Below are 21361 nucleotides of genomic sequence, written 5' to 3'. Positions count from 1 at the left end.
TCAGAAGGACACCTCATGACTGACCTGTATCCAAACTGTTTTGAAAGAAAATACTGCTGGTTTAATGAACATAATATGTTCTGTTACACTGTTGGATATCTCCTCCTTCTCCTCTAGGGTTTCTCTCTATTGAAACAAATTAGCATTTTCCTGATAGATGCTATGTTCATGTGATTAATGGATTTTGAAGATATAATGAAAAATTTAAATCCCACATTAATATAAAGGTGATTTATACATCTAGTCTCAACTTTGAAGCTACAAGCGTGAAAAGCTCAATATATTGGGAATTTTATATTCACGGACATTTTACAAAAATGAGAAAGAACCCTACTCCACCTGTTGGCTTCAAGCTGGCCTATTCCAATATTAGCATGCAAATACTGAAGTGCTGGCTAAAGTTTCAATTGGAGTTCAAAGGCAGTTCAATGTACAAATACACAAGTTAGGAGAAAGAGTAGGCCATTCGGCCCCTCCAGCCTGCTCCACCATTCAATATTGGGCAGATCTGATTGTGATCTTAGCTCCACATTCCTCCCAACTCCCAGTAAACTTTCAACCCTTTGCTTCTCAAGACTTTATTCAGCTTTGCCTTAAAAATATTCAGGAAAATCTGCTTCCATCGCTCTCTGAGGAAGAGATTTCCAAAGATTCATGACCCTCTGATAGAAACAATTTCACCTCATCTTCTTTTTAAATGGCTGACCCATTATTTTTAAAGGGGTTGGGGTTAGGGCTAGGGTTAGCAACACTTAGTTCTAGACTCACCCACAAGAGGAAACATTCTCTCCATATCAAACCTTGTCAAAACCCGTAATATTCAAAGAAAAAAGAGAACTTGCATTTGTAGAGAGGATCTTACATGTCTTTGGACATGCCTTATCAATTAACCATCAGACAATTACTCCTGATGTTGCTATTGTTTTATAGGTATAGACCTGCCATTAATTTGGTATTGGTTTATTATTGTCACTTGTACCGAGGTACAGTGAAAAACGTGCCTTGCATACCAATCGTACAGGTCAATTCATTACACAGTGCAGTTACATGGAGTTAGTACAGAGTGCATTAAGGTAGTACAGGTAAAAACAATAACAGTACAGAGTAAAGTGTCACATCTACAGAGAAAGTGCAGTGCAATAAGGTGCAAAGTCACAACAAGGTAGATCGTGAGGTCAGAGTCCATCACATCGTTTAAGGGAACCGTTCAATAATCTTATCACAGTGGGATTGAAGCCGTCCATGAGCCTGGTGGTATGTGCCCTCAGGCTCCTGTATCTCCTACCTGATAGAAGACGAGAGAAGAGAGAATGAACCGGGTTGGTGGGTTCTTTGATTATGCTGGCTGCTTTGCCAAGGCAGCGAGAGGTAAAGACAGAGTCTACAGAGGGGAGGCTGGTTTCCATGATGCGCTGGGCTGTGTCCACAACTCTCTGCAGTTTCTTGCAGTTCTGGGCAGAGCAGTTGCCATACCAAGACGTGATATGTAGCAAGCCCCCACAAGCAACAATGAGAATAATGACCTGTGTTAAGTGGGGTGGTGGGGTTGATTGAGGGTTATTGGTAGCACATTGAATGTGTTATGGGATCTTTGACCCCATCCCAGTAGTGCCTCACACAATGAAACAGTTCCTCAATACCATACTGAAGTAATCCAAAAGCAAGATGGTGCAGGTGCTGAAAGTCTGCAATAGAAAAAGAGAAAATGTCTGGAAATATTCATCAGGGCAGGCAGCATATGTGGAGAGAGAAAAACAGAGTTAACATTTCACACTGATGATTTTTCACCGGAGACAATTGCAGAGTAGAGGAGGTGGTGGTGAGGATGAGTGGTGGTGGTGGTGAGGATGAGTGGGGAGGGGATGCTCAGGTGGCAGAGGTGGAAGAGAAGGAAAGGGAAAGTGTGCGATAGACGGAGAACAGATTGACTGTTGCCTGTAGTGAAAATGCTGACAGAAGGAGGGGGATAGGATTTGTCTGGAGTAGGTCTAAACTGAAGGAGACAGAAGAAATCTGAAATACTGGGAGAGAGGAGTGAACAAATGCTGGAAATTTGCAAAAGCAAGACTGGGATAGCTGATTATCTGAAAATGTTGATATCTGAAGGTGTAACTCACTGGATGCAATGGTCATCTTCGAGCTTCCAATGAGCTTCATTGGAATAGTGTGGGAGGCCAAGGGCAGATAAGTCAGAGCGATGTGGGTGATAAGTCAGTGCAATGGAGGATAAAAGTAACAGGCAACTGGAAGGACAGGGTCAAGGAGGTGTTCTGCAAAGCATTCACCAATTGGCATTTAGTTTCCCCTGTGTAGTGGAGACCACGTCATGAACACAGAATGCTGTGGACTAAATTGGAAGAAGTAAAAGCGAATCACTGCTTCACTGGCAGAAGTGTTTGGACACTAGGAGTAAATACATTATTTAGGAGCATCTGCAAGGCCAGTCTGAAGCCAAAAAGTTGAAGGTCATGCATAACAAAGGCCCCTGCATTGATTCAGCAATTCCAACACATAGTTAGAGGTTTAAAAACATCTGACTGATTATAAACAGGCAGCAATGCACAGGGGAGGGAGCTGCTTTCAAACAGCTGTTACTTAAATTCATTTTAAAAATCTGTCTGTAATGAAATTAATAATAACAATTTGGATAGTTATTCTGTGATATCCTTGCAATATTCATTCTAAATATTATTTTGATAATTCTTCTTCACTAATGGATTGTCTTGTCCAGCCATGACTAACTGATTAAATTAATGCTAAATATTGCAAATTAATGTGCATACGTACAAGTGACAAAGCTGGTAATGCTGTGAAGCATTCTGCACCTGATCTTTTCCAAGCAGATCAGCCTGAAAGGTAGGTCACCAGATTGAGTTGAGTTTCCCTGCTGTGACCACTTCTTCCAGCTAAAACTGGCATTGGACATTAATTCCCTCATCAGCTTCCACCTCCTCCCTTTACTTGCTGATATCTTCTTCAGTCGTATTTTCTGCTTGAATTTCTTTCCTCTCACCCCTTTGTTTGCTGACAGCAGTTGATGGTGCAGTTCCAGAGGTCCTTCGGTATTTGTCATATTTGACATACCACCCATGGAGAGCGAGTGACCTTATGTATTTGCTTTTGATTACCAGCACACTCCTGTTCTTACTCGATGTTTACATATGTTCTCTGCCAAGCAGAAATCCTGGACAAGCTCTTCTTTTCCGAGTCTGTGGATGCTACAATCTGTTAAAGGAAAAAATTGTAATCCACAGGTTTCACGAGGTCCAAAATGAGCTCCGTACAGTAAAACTCAGCAGTGTGATGTTCTGCACCAGAGGGGTGCTCAAATTAGGTATAATCCCATCGTGATTCCAGTGGTTTATATGTTTTTCCTGGCGACATCATTAAAACATTATATTGCAGGCATTCCCAAACATTTCTTTATTGCAGATGTGGTCCCACAATATATGTTTTCTATTTAATCACCACCCTCCCCACCCAAATGATCCTTATATGACATCTGCCCGAGGCCCCCAATCCGATCATTTTCCTGAATCCCAAGGCCACCTACCCAATCCCCAGTCAAGTCAACCATCTTGCCCCAATTATCTGCCTAGTGTCAACTGATGCCATCCATGTGCTGAAAGCCCAATGCCATATAGCAGAGACTTCTTATTAACCTACCACTTCCCATCCCTCAAATCATCTGTCCAAACATCTCAACCAACCATCAGCAAGCTGCTCGCCATCTCCTGAGTATCTCACCAAATTATTTAATCAGCATCTCTCCAGTCGCCTGCCCAGCTCCTATGCCCCCTGATCAGCCCAACTGCCACAAATGCCTGACTACCACCCCTCTCCTATCTTTTCTTTTTCAATCTTTTTATTAGTTTCCAAGTTAATACAAATTAATATATAACATCGATGATTGTACATGTAATACAAAGAAACCAAGAGAACAATCATGGCATAGATAATCATAAAGAATGATAAAATATAAAAAAAATCTGTAGATCTCACGATCTCTTAATAGATGAATATAATATAAAAGAAAGGAAAGAAAAAGATTTAAGGGTATATAAAAGAAAAGAAAAAGAAATCCCCAAATCAATAAAAAATTGTTAATAATATAACAAACCAAACTAAAAAGATTTCAAAAAAAAAGAGAAAAAAAAGGAAAAAAAACTGGACTGAGATTTTTCAATAGAAACAGAGCAATATTATGTCGTCAACTCCGTTCCTCTAAATTGAAAAGTTATTGAAAAGGGATCTATATCATATGAAAGTATTGAATAAATGGACTCCAAATATCTTCAAATTTAAGTGAAGGATCAACAGTACCACTCCTAATTTTTTCCAAGTCTAAACATGATATAGTTTGAGAGAACCATTGAAAACTAGTAGTGGGTATTGGATCCTTCCATTTAAGCAGAATGGATTATTTGGCCATTAATGTGACAAAGGCAATCATACGATAAGCGGAAGCAGATAAATGGTCAGACTCTATCCTTGGTAATCCAAAAATTGCAGTGATAGGGTGAGGTTGTAAATCAATATTCAGTACAGTCGAGATAATGTTAAAAATGTATTTCCAATATTTTTCCAAAAGAGAACAGGACCAAAGCATATGTGTCAGAGAAGCCACATTCGATTTACATCTGTCACATATAGGATTTATATGGTGATAAAAACGGGCTAGCTTATCTTTTGACATATGGGTCCTGTGAACTACCTTAAACTGTATCAAGGAGTGTCTGGCACACATTGAAAATGTATTAACTAAATGAAGAATTTTCTTCCACGTCTCTGTAGGTAAAGGTATCATCCCTCTCCTATCACCTGCCTTCACCCTCCCTCTCCATAACTCCCCTGACCACCACCTTGTCAATTATCTGTCTGACTCCACCTTTGTTGATCAACCCCCCTCAGTCTCCAGCCAATTGCCCAACCAATCGGTCAACCATCTATTCCTAATAATCTGCACAGCAACCCCTCAATCATTGCCTGACTCCCAACCCACCATTTCCTTGATACCCAAGACCACTTGCCTGATTTGTGCAATCAACCATCCAACCCTTATTCATCTACCTGACCATCTAAACCAATCAACTGCCTGACATTACCCTTCTTCGATCATCTGCTCAACGTTCTCCCCTACCACCCCGACCCCACCAACCCACCAACCATCTGTCTGTCCACCTCCACTGATGATAGGCTGACCATCTCCACTCACCCTCCTTCCTTTGCCTACCCCCTAGAGAAATACTTGAAACTGCTTGGGTAGGCTACTGCTTCCGAATCAGGGCCCCTTCATTTGCCTTGTTGAGTGGGTGCATGCTTACAAGTTGTGCTGAGACCCATCAGCAAGCAGCTTTCTGATACAGAATTTAAATGATTTTCATTGGCCTTGGGTTACATCCGTGGTTGCTTTTGAGCTAAGGTTTGATATAATGCTTCTTACATACTTTTAGCAGACTTGAGTTTGTGAAGGTCAAGAGAATGTTCTTCTGCTGGGAATGTTGCCAGGCTCATAAGTTAGAGATGGAGCAGTCGTGGAGGGCAGGGAAGGCTTGTTAGTTGAAGGTGAAGGAGGTAAGGCTGCAGGAGGCCTGATAGTGTGTGGTCTTCTGGATCAGAACATCATGTCTGAACCTCATGGAGGTGCAGTGTGTGAATCATCTGCATTTCAACAAAGAGGCTCAGAACCTGCATCACCAGTTGAACCAGGAACTGGAGCTCAGACCAGGGATATATGGCCCCGTGCATGACCATGAAGTCGACCATGGCTATAAAATGCTCTGCTCCTGACTGCTTCCAAACTGGTTATAGAACATAAAAAATAGAACAGTACAGCACAGGAACACAATGCTGTGCTGAACTAATTAAACAAGTAATTAAATGCCTAACTAAACTAATCCTTTCTGCCTACACAATGGCCATATCCCTCCTTTCTCTGCACATTCGTGTGCCTATTGAAGAGCCTCTTAAATATCATATTTGCCTCCACAATCATCCCTGGCAGTGCATTCCAGGCACCCACCACTCTCTGGGTAAAACAAAAACTTGCCCTGCGCATTTCCTTTAAACTTACCCCTTCTCACCTGAAATACATGCTGTCTAGTGTTACACATTTCAACCCTGGGAAAAAGATACCGACTGCGTACTCTATCTATGCCTCTCATAATCTAATAAACCTCTGTCAGGTCTCCCCTCAGCCTCTGCCACTCCAGAGAAAACAACCTAAGCCACATGCCCTCTAATCCAGGCATCATCCTGGTAAACATCTTCTGCACCCTTTCCAAAGCCTCCATATCCTTCCTATAATGGGGCGGCCAGAATTGAATGGTTCTGGCACCTCTAGCAACATTAGTCAGTTTACAGTGCAGGGGTGGATGTGGCACTCTATTGATGCCCCAATTATGAATTTATCCCCTTTCCCTAGTCAAAACAAGAAGAGAGAGTGCTGTGATTTGTCCCTATCACCGGGGTCCGTCAGATCTAGTGTTTCATACACCACATGCACATAGTCCTGCTCACACATCATCATATCAACCAAACTGGCCTTCCATTCCCTCTGTGTTTAACTTGTTTGGTACTGGAGACAATACTAATGTAGACCTGTGTCCTGCTTCCTCCAACAGTGGTGCTGCTGCCTTACTATGCATTCCTTAATCTCCCTTTATTCCACCCTGAGATAATGCGAGACATATGGCAAAAGGGGTTCAGACTGAGGAAACCTCTGGCACCCTTAATCAATCATTCCAGCTCAGTAGGAGTCCTTCAGCACACACCTACTGTGTGTGTTAAGATTCATTAGATTTTATTGTTCATTCCACAGCCTTACTCACTTGCTGTGGATCTTTATTGTTGGAGGACGGTGTTGTTCAGCACAATCAGGGTCCACAGTACTCTGGATGCTCAATGTAAGGCCCATTCATGTGTATGCTTCAGTGAACAAGTTGACAATGACTGAGAATTCTGCCTCTGAATTGGTGCATATGCAAGCCTCCTCTGTATACTGTGGCTTGCCAAGCTGAAAATGGGGACACCTTGGTTCTGGAGTGGAAATAATAATGTTTCCCATTTGTTCTGAGGGTCAATCTATTCCAGTAGAAAGCTTGTTGGAGATGAGGTGCAGCACTGCAAAGAGGAAGATTGAGAATAGTGTTGGGGTGATTACACAGTGTCGCATGACAGCACTCTGAGCTGAGATTGGATCCATTGGGGATCCATTGGTTAAGATCATGGCCTGAATATCATCATATTGCAGATGTAAGATGGAAATGAATTTCCACAGACTGGCAGATCAGCAAATAATGCACTACTATTTTTCTTGATTGACAGTCTCAAAGGCTTCATGATGAAGGGTCTGAGGAATCAGGTGATGCAGAATAGGACTATTGTCCAGCAGTACAATCAGCGGCCGGAGTTGTAAATGTAGGAAGGTGCTGATAAGAGCTTCCTCTGAACCATCTCTTTCCTCTCCAGAGCATGTCAAGGCCTTCAAAGCATGCAACTGCATAATACAATGTAAAAGCATCTTCTATCTGGTTCTCCTTACTTCTTATTTAATTAAGAGAAGCTTAGTACATCTTAGTTGAACGTGGAACTCTCATCTCCATAGTCTCTGTTGTGGCATTAGAGATTTACATTACAGCAACAATCATGTGAGATTCGGAATATTAAACTGTGAATCAAAGACTTCTGGTATATTGAGAGCTGAACAGAATGACTACAAACCAAAGAGGTACAGTGATCTATCTGTTGACTCTATCACTCTGACAGGTAATTGATTGACACCTGTCATGAACATCTGAAGCAAATAATGTCGGTTGGAGCGGATACCCGCAGAACAATATAAACTAGCCAATCAAAGAGGTGCTTTTCAAACACTTATGGTTGACTGACATAAAGAAATTAAGTGAAAGTTTATTGTGGGGTGCTTGACTGTTGGATTTGAAACTCATAACAAGATGTGAATGAGATCAGCAAAGAAAGCTGATGGACTGGGCATCATATAGAGTTCTTTGTTTTTCTAGAAGGGAGGTCAGATATTGTGGATTCCTCACAATTCCCACATGTGGCCCTGACAGGCAGGCTGGAAAAGCACTCCATGAGATAATAATTTTCCTTTCTCTCCGTTGCTATTTGTTGTCTTTCATTGGACCTATCAAAGAGTTGGCTGTTGCCTATATGACAAATACAGTGATTGACCATTGACTGAGGCCAATCACACAGGACTCTTGTGAAGCAATTCAGTGACATTAATGAAAACAGGTCCAACCTAGCATTTAAGGTTTCAATTTACATGCTAATCTAAAATCAATATTATATTACCTCAAATGGTGCTGTGATGACTGGAATGAAAACATGGAATGATAATTTACTGTAACAAGTGAGACTTATTCTTATCAGTTAATTTCCATGTTAAATTGCTGCAAGTATGATAGCAAAATGGTTCAGCACATTCTGCACAACATCTGGAAACAGAGCTACAAAGCACCACATACAGTACATCCTTAGGCAAATAGATCGAAGGATCATTCATGAGCAGCACAGAATCTGAACCATGTTGGAGAAGCAAATTTGTTGTCAAATCAAGGTAAATACAGTCAAGGTAAACCAGGGACTATTTGGGGAAAAACCTAAAAGTTACAAGAAAGTCTAATATTTTGTAATTATCAATGTTTGCATTTGGGTTTAATTTCCTGTTTTATGACATTGCAGAATAACTTTTATCTCTTTTACCATTACATTTAATCTGGTACTTTCCAAATAAGAAATCCTCTTCACAGTTCAGCATCTTTGAGAAAAACACAATGATCATTTTTAAAGCACAATGATATGGCTTTTGCTTACTCCAAGATCTTTATACTGCATGTACATATGGTGGCACATTAGAAATTCTGCTTCATAGTTATTCCACATATTTTACAACATGTTATTATATTGCTTTGCATTAACCACCCCTCCCCCATTCAGTCGTTGCCAATCAAAGCATGCTGATTTGAAGATTTTCAGCTCTCATTAGTTGCAAAACATAGAAGAGGAATTGAATTTTAGATTTCAATCCAACTCTTAGCTGGTAATCGATCTGAAACTCTCTGACCCACTTGAATATGTTTCAGTTTCTAATCTGCTCTGTCAGGCATAAAGACAACAGATGCTTGCAATGATTCTGCAAGGGATAGCAGCTTTACAGTCTGTACAAGAACCATAAATCTTCCTTTATATTGAATGTCTAGCTGTTCCCCATGATAATACCACCAGAGGAACAAAGCTTCAGCCGAAATCATTTGGTCTGCTGCCAAACTAAGCCAAAACTGGAAACATGACATTACTCAAGTTGATGGCGATGTGGATTTCAGATAGATAGGGGTGGGGAGGAGGGTGCTGATGGTGAAAAGAGGGAATAATTATTCCAGAAAGAACCCTGAATCACTTCCCCAAACCATGCTACTGTTTGCTTGTATTTTCATGTACAGAGCAACTTTTAGCATACATTTGACAGCAGGAGATTTTTTTTTCATTTATGCACCAGAAGACAAGCTTCAAAGTGAAATATTTTCTGCTTCATTTCACTCAGGAGAAAGAAACACAACACCAGGGTCTGGTGACAGGAATGCTCCAGTGATTGCTCTGTAGCAATCAATAGCTGCGGCCAGTGACTGACAAGCAGCTTCTTTGAACCTTTTTTTGTCTCTCAGTGCAGATGACACAAGCAAATTAATTTAAAGACTGAAACGATTCCTTTGGTTTATGTCCCCACTGCAAGGGGTGAACAAGGGATCCTAAGTGGTGGCGTTGGTTCAGGATATTATCCTTGGCTCCCTCAGGGCCAAGTACACAGTACTGTCCAATCAAAAGCTTTCTCATATATAAGCATGAATTGTAACTCTTGAACATATTACTTTCACTTTTAAGTGAATTGAAGTCAGCCTGAAGGATTTTTTGGTCTGTTAAGTAGAATTGCTGTTGCATTCTGTGTTTTCTTTCTTCAAGCAAGTTGGAGTGATTTGCATAAAGAAGCTAGTTAATCATCTTTGTGAGGATGGATGCTGGTCATCAGAATGTTAGGGCTAGATAATAACAATATGAAGAACAGTTTAGATATTGATTTTTTTTCCAAGTGCTTTTCAATCTACTGTGACCGTTGTGCCCGAAAGAATCAGCTTAACTCAACAAGCAGGGCTTAGCTTTCACTTACAGCCATGTAGAAAAAAATGCATGCATTTAATGTGTGAAATTAATAGAGATTCTGTTCCTCCAGAATGCATCCTTAAGGAGGGCTTTCAACTGCCTTAAAGAACGTGTAGTTCCTATGCTGGCTGTCAGGCATTTGCAGCCAGTTTGGAGGAATAGGTGAAGCAGGAAACAGCCAGTGAGCCAATGCCTTCTCTCATTCAACAAATAGCACTAAAAAGTGCTGCTGAGATGTATAAAATTATAAGTGGCCTAAACAGGTTAAACTGCAATAGTTTATTCTTCTTGATAGAGCAATCAGTAACTTGGGAGCATAGATTTAAATTTAATTTGTAGAAGGACAGGTAAGGAACTGAGAAAAAATATTTCACTCAAAGAGAGGCGTGAAACTCACTGCCTGGAAGTTTAGTGAAGGTAGAAGTCTTCAACACATTTAGCTTAGCACTCAGAGAGCTATGATCTGCAGGGCCATGGATCAAGTTCACATTAGCATAAAGTCTATCTTCACCTGGCAATTACACAATAGATCAAAAGGGCCCCTCCTCTTCCATAAATTTCTACATTCTATAAAAACCCAAAGATTGTTGAGACACTGACTTAGGGAGTAAAGGTGTTGCTAAGGACTAGTGAAATATTGGGAGGAGACTAGATGAAGTCTCCGACCTGGGCGGCTGTCTCCTGGTCCAGGGAGCTGACCACGTGGTAGTACCGTGTGGAGTCGGAGGTGATCTGCCACAGTTGGAACTGGGCTTTGGCCTGGTCAAACCACACACGGGGCCGAAGCGTCCAAAAGGTGGGCAGCTTGAGTGCCACTGTGTTGGCTGCTGCGTAGTCGGTCATTGTGTGGGTCCAAAATCAGTTTGGACCGTCGGGGTCACCAATGTAGTGGCTGCTACCGCGATGCGAGAATAAAGGCACGAGTCTGCAAGCTGTGGAACAAGACTGAATTATTTGCCCGCCCTGCGCGGGCCTTTTAAGCAGTGCTGTTCCCGCCCTCCAAAAACGGAAATGAAGTACGCGCTACGTCATCAAAACTTCTCGCGTGCACGGGTTCTCCCCCATCGCTCGGGGAAGACAAAGGCCCAGCGCCACCTTGGGCTTCGCCACTCCAGTGATGCGTGCCCCGACCGCCGAGCTGGTTCGCTTGCACGGACTGTGAGTCGCCACAAGGTAATGAGGTAGTGTGTCAAGTCATTGTTTCCATTGAACAAGAAGAGAGGGAGGAGGAAGTCTCTGCAGATGATACAATACGATATGGTGAATAAAAGAACGACATTCAGAGGAGAATAGGAATATCAACAGGTCAAACAGTGGGGGAAGTTGAACAATATGGAATTCTTAGTTTGACCGAGGTCCCAACGGAATTGCACTGCAAAAAATAAAGCAAGAGGAAAGGTTTGGATAAAGTGACCTAAAGATAAGAAAAAAAACAATGACAAAAATTAATGTAAAAAGATAAAAACAACAAGATTACTCAGGAAAATAAGAATAATGGAAAGAATAATGTGAATAAGATAAAAACTAAAGCTGGATAATGAAAATAAAATTATTAAATTGTCCTCATGGAAATATATAGTGTCTCAGCAACTAAAGAAGGGAATTGAACACAATGGAAGAGAAGGAATTAATAATGCATAACTGATTACAAAAGCATGGATAGATAGTTCTGTATACCGAGTCCTGTCATAGGAAGAGATTACCAGGCAGACAGAGGTAAAAATTCAAGGCCTCCTTGAAGAACTGCAGCATCCCACTGGCTCCTGGGATTTTCTGGCCCATGACTGCTCTAAGTGGAGAAGGAGCAGATGGGATGGTATGGATCACCTGGAGGTCATGCATCAGGAGCACAGAGAAGCCCTGCGTAAACAGTAGAAGTAGTGAACCACCTCATAACCTTGTTAGACACCTCCTGCCCCAGCTGTGGAAGAATCTGTGGATCACACATTTTCCTCATTAATCAGCTTGGAACTCAAAGATTGAAAGTAAGTCACCCTCATTCCCAAGGGACAGTTTAACAAGAAGTAGTAGTTCAGGAAGGTCAGTTAAATACAATATAGTCAAAAATGGTAAGAAAGGAAGAAAGGGAAGTGGGGTGGGAACGTTAAAAAGAAAAAATAGCAGAATGATGGCCATAAGAGTGGATATTACTAATAAAGATAGAACTGGAATCTACATGTGCCACAATAAAGGACAGGAAGTGATTGGTCACACAGTTAGGAATATACTGCAGACTACTAAGTATTAGGGGAATGTAGAGGGTGAATAAAACACAGGGACCTGGAAATCTAATTTTTAAACACTTTCTTCCAGCGCTACTCAACTGAACATGCACTTTGGATGAAGTGAGATGAAATTACAGCCATTTCCAGACTGTTTCATGCCACTCTGGAAATTCAACTGGGCACTTGAGCTGTGATTACACTTCTAATATTCAATGCCAGGCACACATCATGAAATCAATCCTTGCTCAAAACTCCTTTAACAATTTTCTTTTTCATTACTCTTATATTTATCAGGGATCTATTATTGCTTTGAACAATCCTTACTTTTCCAAGAGTGCTCATACTATTTTTACCCCAGTATTCGAACCTTTGTTGGTCACTCCAAGGACACTCAAATTTGCATTGCTGGGTGAGGATCCCAAGAATAAAGTCTCAAACTAAATTTCCTTTCTCTGGATAACGAATCCACCCTCTCACCCCACATCCCTTAAACATGCTGAACCCTACAGACCTCCAGCACACAACGATCTCTGCTCCCTCAGTTACTCATTGCCTTATCTGGCCATCGCTCAATCACCAAAGTTCTGAAACTCTGATGGGCTGATCCCATGATGGCCCCACCTAATTAAATCCCTACTCCTCTGATTTTCTTCCCCTATCCTCATTCCCCAGGTCCGATCTACTGAATTCTCCCACTGAGGTCCCACTATACCCCAATGTCAGCCCTTCAACCTAATTTCCAGTTGCTGCCTGCTCCCACCCAAACCCCCCCCCCACACACACACACATCATGCAACAAACATACACAAAAATTGATAAATTGATAAGCCATTGGGTCATAACAATGGGTGATTTCAGGAGATCAAGCAAAGGAGCGAGAAGCTGTTGAAGTATTTGCAATGTGCACAGGATTTCCCCCTGGAACTGAGTCGTCTAGTTACAAACAGGGTCCAGCAGTGACTATTCAGTGGATGGGTATATATGGACTTCCAGAAACCCTTCAATAAGATCAATAAACAGAGGGATTTGGACCACATACAGGCAGAAAGGATTAGTGAAATCAGGCATCATTAGCTTAATTAGTTCAACACAACATTGTGGACTGCAGGGTGTGTTCCTGTGCTCTACTGTTCTATGTTCTATAACACACACTAAATAAAAAAGCATTAGAGCTGAAGGTCAGAGTGCGCAGTGTCAGGATAGGTAACTGGTACAAACCTGAAAATGGAGAGTACAAGTTAGGGAAACATTGTCAGACTGACAAGTGAGAAGTTTTGTTCTGCAGGGATCCATGCTCACCATACACACAAATGACTGAGGTGGTATGGTGATATTTGCAGATAATATAATTTTGTATGGGTGGGAGATGGCAGATCAGATGCAACCAATGTAGAGGACCACACCATGATATACGTAGCTATATAGAAAATTCAAATGTAAAATAATTTATTTTGGTAAAAGGAGTAAGGAGGTGAGAACCTAAATGAAATAAAAGATCAAAGATTTCTGAAAAAACACATAGATGTTTAAAAATTACAACAAAAGTTGTTAAGTCCATAAATAATACAAACTAAGTACTGCTGTTTGTTTCAAGAGGAATAGAATATTAAAAGCAGGGAGATAATGATCAATTTTAGTTTGGTTTAATAACTTTGCTTAAATCACAGAGGCTCCTGACTACAAAAAAGAATGATAAAGCACCAGAAATTGTGCAGAAGAGATTTCTGAGAAGAACATCATAAAAACATGAACAAGTTGTTTCTTTGGTTAAAAAAAAAGTTCAGAGGTCTGGCTGATGTCTTTGCAGGTTAATCCCAGATAGACTGGGACTTCCATGCAGAAATCCCAAACTGGTTTTGCAATTACAAACACAATCTCTGTCAAAACACTTCACCACTAAACTCCACATTGTCTCCAGTGAAAAAAGATCACTGTTTAACCTGGGAATTGGCTCTGAGATCCTATGTCCAGTTACACCAAGTGATAGATCTGTGACTCCACTGATTTCACTGGGAATTGTAGGAACCTTGATCTTAAAAAATCAAGTGACTCCACCTTACAGCACTTCCGAAGGTAGGGATGTATTTGGTCAGGAGTACCTTGGTAAGGAGCACTTTGGGCTGGGTGAACAATGATAAGAGGACATGAAACAGGCTGCTGCAAGAGATCGGGTAGAGGATAGAACATAGAACAGTACAGCACAGGAACAGGACCTTTGGCCCACAGTGTTGTGGTGAACTAATTAAACTAGTAATTAAATGCCTAACCAAACGAGTCTCTTCTGCCTACACAAGGTCCCTATCACTCCATTCTCTGCGTATTCATGTACCTATCTAAGACCCTCTTAAACGTCTCTGTCATATCTGCCTCCACTACCACTCCTGGCAGCGCATTCAAAGCACCCACCACCTTCCCTGCATATCTCCTTTGAAATTACCCCCTTTCAGCTTAAATGCATGTCCTACAGTATTAGGCATTTTGACATTGAGGATGAGTTGGTCCATTATCCTTCCTCTGGACCTCTAACACTGGGAAGTCCAGTTCCTTTGTGTCCGAACCTTCAGTCCCTAAGTTACTCAGCAGCTAACCAATACATTCCAAACCTTCAGAGAAAGCAGTGTGAGGAATTGCTCCAATAAAATTACATCCAATTACTACATACAGAAAATCTGTCAGTGTGTCATATAGCAATTTGAGTCAAGAAAAAATAATGCTAATCAGCAATTAGGTGCAAAATTGTGCATTAAATCCAACATTTAAACAGGTGAGTCTCATTAGAATGGTGCTTATTCAGTGCCCATCTTCACCCTTGAGGTTGAACAACATTTTGTTGTTTGCTTTGGTAATACAACCACTACACCACATCACCAGAAACTAAGTAGCTGCTAACAGAGCAAATAAAAGATTTCTCTGCACATATTGAGCTAGGGATATAAAACACATTGTTATTTCATTGATATGGGTGGTGTTACTGCACTTAAGTGGAAGCCTGGTGTACACATGAGAGAGAGGCAGAGTAGGAAGAAGCAATTAGAACTGGAGAAAGATTGTGCAGAATATAAAGGCACCTTTTAGACTGAATGACCTACTTCTGTGGTGTAGACATTGTGCTTCCAGGCAAGATCAGACTTGTTAGCTCCTGATAGAATTTGGAGCTTTGCCAAGCGTTATATCATTCATAGGTCTGAACTGTGGTTACTGTGGAGTATCAATGATCACTGTAAAGTAACAATAGAAAATGCTGCAAATATTCAGCAAGTCAATCAGCAACTACGTAGAAAAAAACTGAATTAATGTTTCAGGTCAATAACTTTTCATCAAAACTAGGAAAGTTAAATATTAAACATGCTTTAAGTTGCTACTCCACGGATGCAACATGACCTGCTGAGAATTTCCAGCATTTTCTGTTTTCATGCTTTCATTACATACTGTTTTGTTTTGTTTTGTTTTTGATAATCAGCATTTATATACTTTATGCTGGACAGGTTCAAAACAGTGATCTTCTCATTCTCACAAAAGCATTTCTGTTGAGGTTACTTTCCAGCTTTAGACAGGATTGATTTGATGAACGTAACCTCCCTATGCAGATATTGGTAAGAGGACTTTGTTTTTTACCCCAGCTCTTGGCTTTGTCAATGAATGTTGGCCCCAGAATAAAGGACAATTATTCTTGTCTCTCATTCTGTGATCTTCAGTGCATAATCCTACAGGGCCAGCTGAAATTAAAATCAAGCATCATCAAACATATCATAATAGAATTGGCATTCACCTAGCAATTACAAGAAACTATTGAACTCCAGGATTTAGTGTGACTTTTGCAGGAATCAATAAAGAAAAATAGAAACAATGATATTACTGTTACATCGCCTACCAGAGAGATCAAGCTTCAGAGATAGAGTGTAAAATTCTGCATACTGTGCAGAAAGTTTCATATGATAGTTTGGTGTTATTTATTTAAATAGAGGTACTCATGTTAATGGAAGTAAACCAACAACATGTTGTTCTTTAAACGTACATTTTCAATACATTTACTCAGTGACATATGGTCATAGAGATCCTTTTCACTTAATCACCAATAACATGCAGAAATTCAAGAGAGTCGGGGGCCAAGGTGAGCAGAGTGGCCATTACTAAAGAACTGATGCTGGGAAGGCTGTAAAACCTGAAGGTGGATAAGTCACCTGGACCAGATGGACTACACCCCAGAGTTCTGAAAGAGGTAGCTGAAGAGATTGTGGAGGCATTAGTAGTGATATTTCAAGAATCACTAGGGTCAGGGAGGGTCCTAGAGGACTGCAAAATTGCAAATGTGACTCCACAGTTTAAGAAGGGAAGGAGGTGAAAGACAGGAAATTATAGGCCAGTTAGCCTGACCTTGGTGGTTGGTAAGATGTTAAAGTCCATTATTAAGGATGAAATTTCAGATACTTGGAATTATTTAATAAAATAAGATGAAGTCAGCATGGTTTTGTTATGGGGAGATCTTGCCTAACATATCTGTTAGAATTCTTTGAGAAGGTAACAAGCAGGTTAGACAAAGGAAAGTCAGTGTATGTTATTTACTTGGATTTTCTGAAGGCCTTTGACAAGGTGCCACATACGAGGTTGATAAACAAGATAAGATCTGATGGTGTTAGAGGCAAGGTGCTACCATGGATAGAAGATCGGCTGACTGACAGAAGTCAAAGAGTGAGGATAAACAGGTCCTTTTCAGGATGGCTACTGGTGATTAGTGAAGTTCTGCAGGGGTTAGTGTTAGGAGTTACAGAGGCAGGGAGTCTACAGAAGGCCTTGGATAGGTTGGGAGAGTGGGCAAAGGAGTGGCAGATGGAATACAGCTTAGGGAAATGTGGGGTTATGCACTTTGATAGGAAGAATAAAGGTGTAGGCTACTTTCTAAATGGGGAGAAGATTCGGAAATCAGAGGTGCAAAGGGACTTGGGAGTCCTACTTCAGGATTCCCTAACGTTAACTTGCGGTCTGAGTCAGTAGAAATGAAGGTAAATGCAATGTTAGCATTCATTTCAAGAGGACTAGAATATAAAAGCAAGGACGTACTGCTGAGGCTTTGCAAGGCATTGGTCAGACTAATTTGGACTATCATGAGCAATTTTGGCTCTGTATCTAAGGAAGGATGTGCTAGTCCTGGAGGGGGTCCAGAGGAGGTTCACAGGAATGATACCAGGAATTAAAGGCTTAACATTTGAGGAGTATTTGATATCTCTGATCCTATACTCAATGAAGTTCAGAAGGATGAGGGGGGATCTCATTGAAGCCGACCAAATAGTGAATGGCGTGGAGGTGGAAAGGATGTTCCCATTAAGAGGGTTGAGAGCTTCAAGTTCCTGGGAGTGAACATCACCAACAGCCTGTCCTGGTCAAATCACGTAGATGCCACGGCCAAGAAAGCTCACCAGCACCTCTACTTCCTCAGAAGGCTAAAGATATTTGGTTTGTCCCCTTTGACTCTCACCAACTTTTACCGATGCACCATAGAAAGCATCCTATCTGGATGTATCACGGCTTGGTACGGCAACTGCTCTGCCCAGGACCACAAGAAACTGCAGAGAGTTGTGGACACGGCCCAGCATATCACAGACACCAGCCTCCCCTCCTTGGACTCTGTCTTTACCTCTCATTGTCTTGGTGAAGCAGCCAGCGTAATCAAAGACGCCACCCACCCAGGACATTCTCTCTTCTCTCCTCTTCCATCAGGTAGAAGATACAGGAGCCTGAGGGCACGTACCACCAGACTTAAGGACAACTTCTGCCCCACTGTGATAAGACTATTGAACGGTTCCCTGATACAATGAGATGGACTATGACTTCATGATCTACCTTGTTGTGACCTTGCACCTTATTGCACTGCACTTTCTCTGTAGCTGTGACACTTTGTACTGTTATTGTTTTTACCTGTACTACATCAATGCACACTGTACTAACTCAATGTAACTGCACTGTGTAATGAACTGACGTGTAGGATCTGTATGCAAGACAAGTTTTTCACTGTACCTCGGTACAAGTGACAATAATAAACCAATACCAATAAACGATGTCCCTTTAAAACTGAGATGAGGAGGAATTTCTTCAGCCAGAGGGCAGAGAATCTTAGAATTCATTGTCACAGAGGGCTTTGGAGGCCAAGTCATTGAATGTATTTAAGACAGAGATTGATAGGTTCTTGATTGGTAAGGGGCTTAAGGGTTACATGGAAAAGGTGGGAGAATGGAGATGAAAAAAATCAGCCATGATTGAATGGTGGAGCAGACTCAATGGGCCGAATGGCCTAATTCTGCTCCTATTTCTTATGGTCTTTAGTTGAAGTTTTGACTGATTTTGGCCAATTCCACTGGCTTTTTGTTTCTAAGTTCTTCCTCCTGCTGTAATTTTCTCTCTACTCTGCTAAAGGTGATGTTTCATGTTGGACCTAAACATCCTTCACATGCGACCACCATCTTCTGGTAACTTGTCTATGTGACTATCTTTCTCATGTGAGCGTAGATGTTGTCAGCAAGCTGGACACCCAGAGGTAGCCTAGGGAGGAGGGAAGGGGAGGATGATGGATGCAGGAATAGCTGAGCATAATCCAGTCCTCAATTTATGACCACAAAGAACAGGCCTCACTGAATAACACCAAGGACTATATTGTCTTTATCCAGAGGAAAGTTTTTCAAACTCCTCAGCCCAGATCACCAATTGCACAGGAAGTAGAGCACAAGACTCCCTGCTCTGTAGACAAAAATTCTACAATAAGGAACATATTTACAGCCAACAAAGGAGGTTATCCTCACTGTTTCATCTCACAACTTGCCCCTTCACGGATTCATGCCTGAGGTCTTCGTTATTGAAATGAGTGTGGTACTGGCAGTGTCATTCTGCCAACTAGAGCGTGTTCCAGGGGATCCAAGTAAGTCCTGAATCATGTTGAATGCCTGGCAGCTTTAAAGGGAACCACCCGCTACGGAATGCTTGCTAATCAATGCACCTAGAACTCCTGTACATGCGCATGGAAGGATGCAGACTGAGAGGGGGGTGGAGTGAGATGCCAATACATCTGTCTGCCTACACTGCCACTGTGCTCAGCTCTGCTGAGAAGAGTGTGTGCTGCCAGCCTCATAGCCTGGCACCAAGGTGTCTCCAAACCTGTTGAGAAAGATTAGTGGCGGTAAGTGCTTGTTTTATTTTACTTCATTTTAATGTTTTTTTTATTTTTGTTAGTGTTTTAATTAAATATAGCTTTTTAATTTTTAACTGATTGTGTTGCTAATTACTTAAACACATTTGAATAGTTTTTCAATGTCACTTTCAGACATATTAAAAACGGTTCAAAGGCCTTTGGCAGCAAGCTTTCAATGGCTGTGTTCCTACTCACTGATCTAAGCTTGTTCTGTTTATCCTTGTAGGATGCCTATTGGGTGTGGTAGGGCTACTTATTCCGTGTCCACATCTGGCAACAGTCAGTGTGTTGAGGGTGGGGCAGAGACCATATGTGGTGAGTTCAAACAGTGGGCTGAATCCAGTTTGGGGCTCACAATTTAAAGCTTGATAAGGAACCTGGAGCACAGTGCTACAATAGTTTTGATGAAATACTGTCCATTGCATAAAATTACAGGTTAAATAAATGTCTGAGGGCCTTTTGGGGCCCTTTTGGAGTGGTGACCACTGAATGGAAAGGATGAGCAAATGACTTAAAGGGTGTTTTTAAGAAATCATTTATTTATTTTTGAGGATCTGGACATCATTGGAGAAGCCAGCATTTACTGCCTATCCATTTGGAGTGACAAAAACTGGAGCCCTGCCTCGGAGCTCCAGTTACTTGGGTTCAACCCTGCCTGATGGTGCTGCCTGTTCTCTCCATGATGACATGGGTTTCCTCTGGGTACTCTGGTTTTCTCCCACAACCCAATGAAGGGCAGGTTGGTAGGTTAATTGGCCATTGTAAATTGCCCAAATTACTAGGTGAATGGTAGAATCCTAGGGGTGTGGGGGGTTTATTGTGGGGCTATAAACCTTGCACAATTTTCCTTCTGGGGCATAACTATTAGGAATCATATCATCACACAAATACTAATGTTTTGCTAATGCATTCTGATCACACTTTCTTTGGAAATGTTAATGGTTCCTCTCAGCATTTATGGTAAAAGATTATAATCAGCTGAAGTGATATTTTACTTTAATGGCACATAAGGTTATCTCTAAATTTTCTTCATGCTATGCATAAGTATTTGAAGTTTTTGTTTTGTATTTATTTGGTGCTGCATTATACCTCCACTTATTTCAGAATGTTTTTCCTTGGCTAAATCAAAAACCAAAGTCTAATAGTAGATTACATAATCATTAAATATTTATTGAAAATTAAAAAAGCTCCAGATGCAAGAAATCTGAAATAAAACCAGAAATTTTTGGAACTAAAATGTTAGGTCTTTTTCTCTTTCCTCAGATGCTGGCTGACTTGCTGAATGTTTCCAGCAATTTCTGTTACATTGCATATTAGAGTTTGTGTGGGATGAGTAATTTCTCAGTAAAGTGAGCACAACCTGTAGAAAGACTATGGTTCCCAGCAAAAAAAAACATTTTTTTAGAGAAGTATTTTTCCAAAGAGTCAATGAACCAAAGCTGAAGTGATCAGAAAGTACTGTAACTCCAAAACTAAATTTTGAAAATGAATATAATTATAATAGAAAGGTATGTTTGAAGTAGATAAAGGACTCTACAGAGTGAGATAGATGAAAGAATAAAGTAAATGAGTGAAAGTCCTGATTTTACAGTGTGGGACATGAGGAACAGGAAGTAGGGAAGCTGTTATAACTGAAAGCAAATAGGAGACTGATGCTCACTTATCTCAGTGATTGTTGAGAATGAGATAACCATTGAATATTTTGCAAATAATCTCTTTGCAATATTGCAATGACATATTCCCCATGATATCGCAAGGTTTAGTCTTTTCAGTGATC

At 41.0% G+C, this 21361-nt stretch overlaps 1 protein-coding gene across 9 annotated transcripts in view; it reads left to right on the top strand.

Annotated features, from left to right (window-relative positions):
- LOC127583558 (galactosylgalactosylxylosylprotein 3-beta-glucuronosyltransferase 1) overlaps positions 1–21361 on the top strand; it is a 174720-nt gene that overhangs the window by 60909 nt on the left and 92450 nt on the right. The window contains exon 1 of one of the 9 annotated variants that reach the window (XM_052039670.1): positions 19459–19572. The exons of the other annotated variants lie outside the window; for them this stretch is intronic. The gene's annotated coding sequence lies outside the window, so the exon portion shown is untranslated. Of the gene's footprint in view, positions 1–19458; positions 19573–21361 lie in introns of those variants that run through there. 9 annotated transcript variants of the gene reach the window in all.

This window comes from Pristis pectinata, chromosome 27 (assembly GCF_009764475.1).
Source record: "Pristis pectinata isolate sPriPec2 chromosome 27, sPriPec2.1.pri, whole genome shotgun sequence".
Lineage (NCBI taxonomy): Eukaryota > Metazoa > Chordata > Chondrichthyes > Rhinopristiformes > Pristidae > Pristis > Pristis pectinata.
The sequence above is the reverse complement of the archived record's forward strand: the minus strand, read 5'-3'. Positions and strand labels throughout refer to the sequence as shown.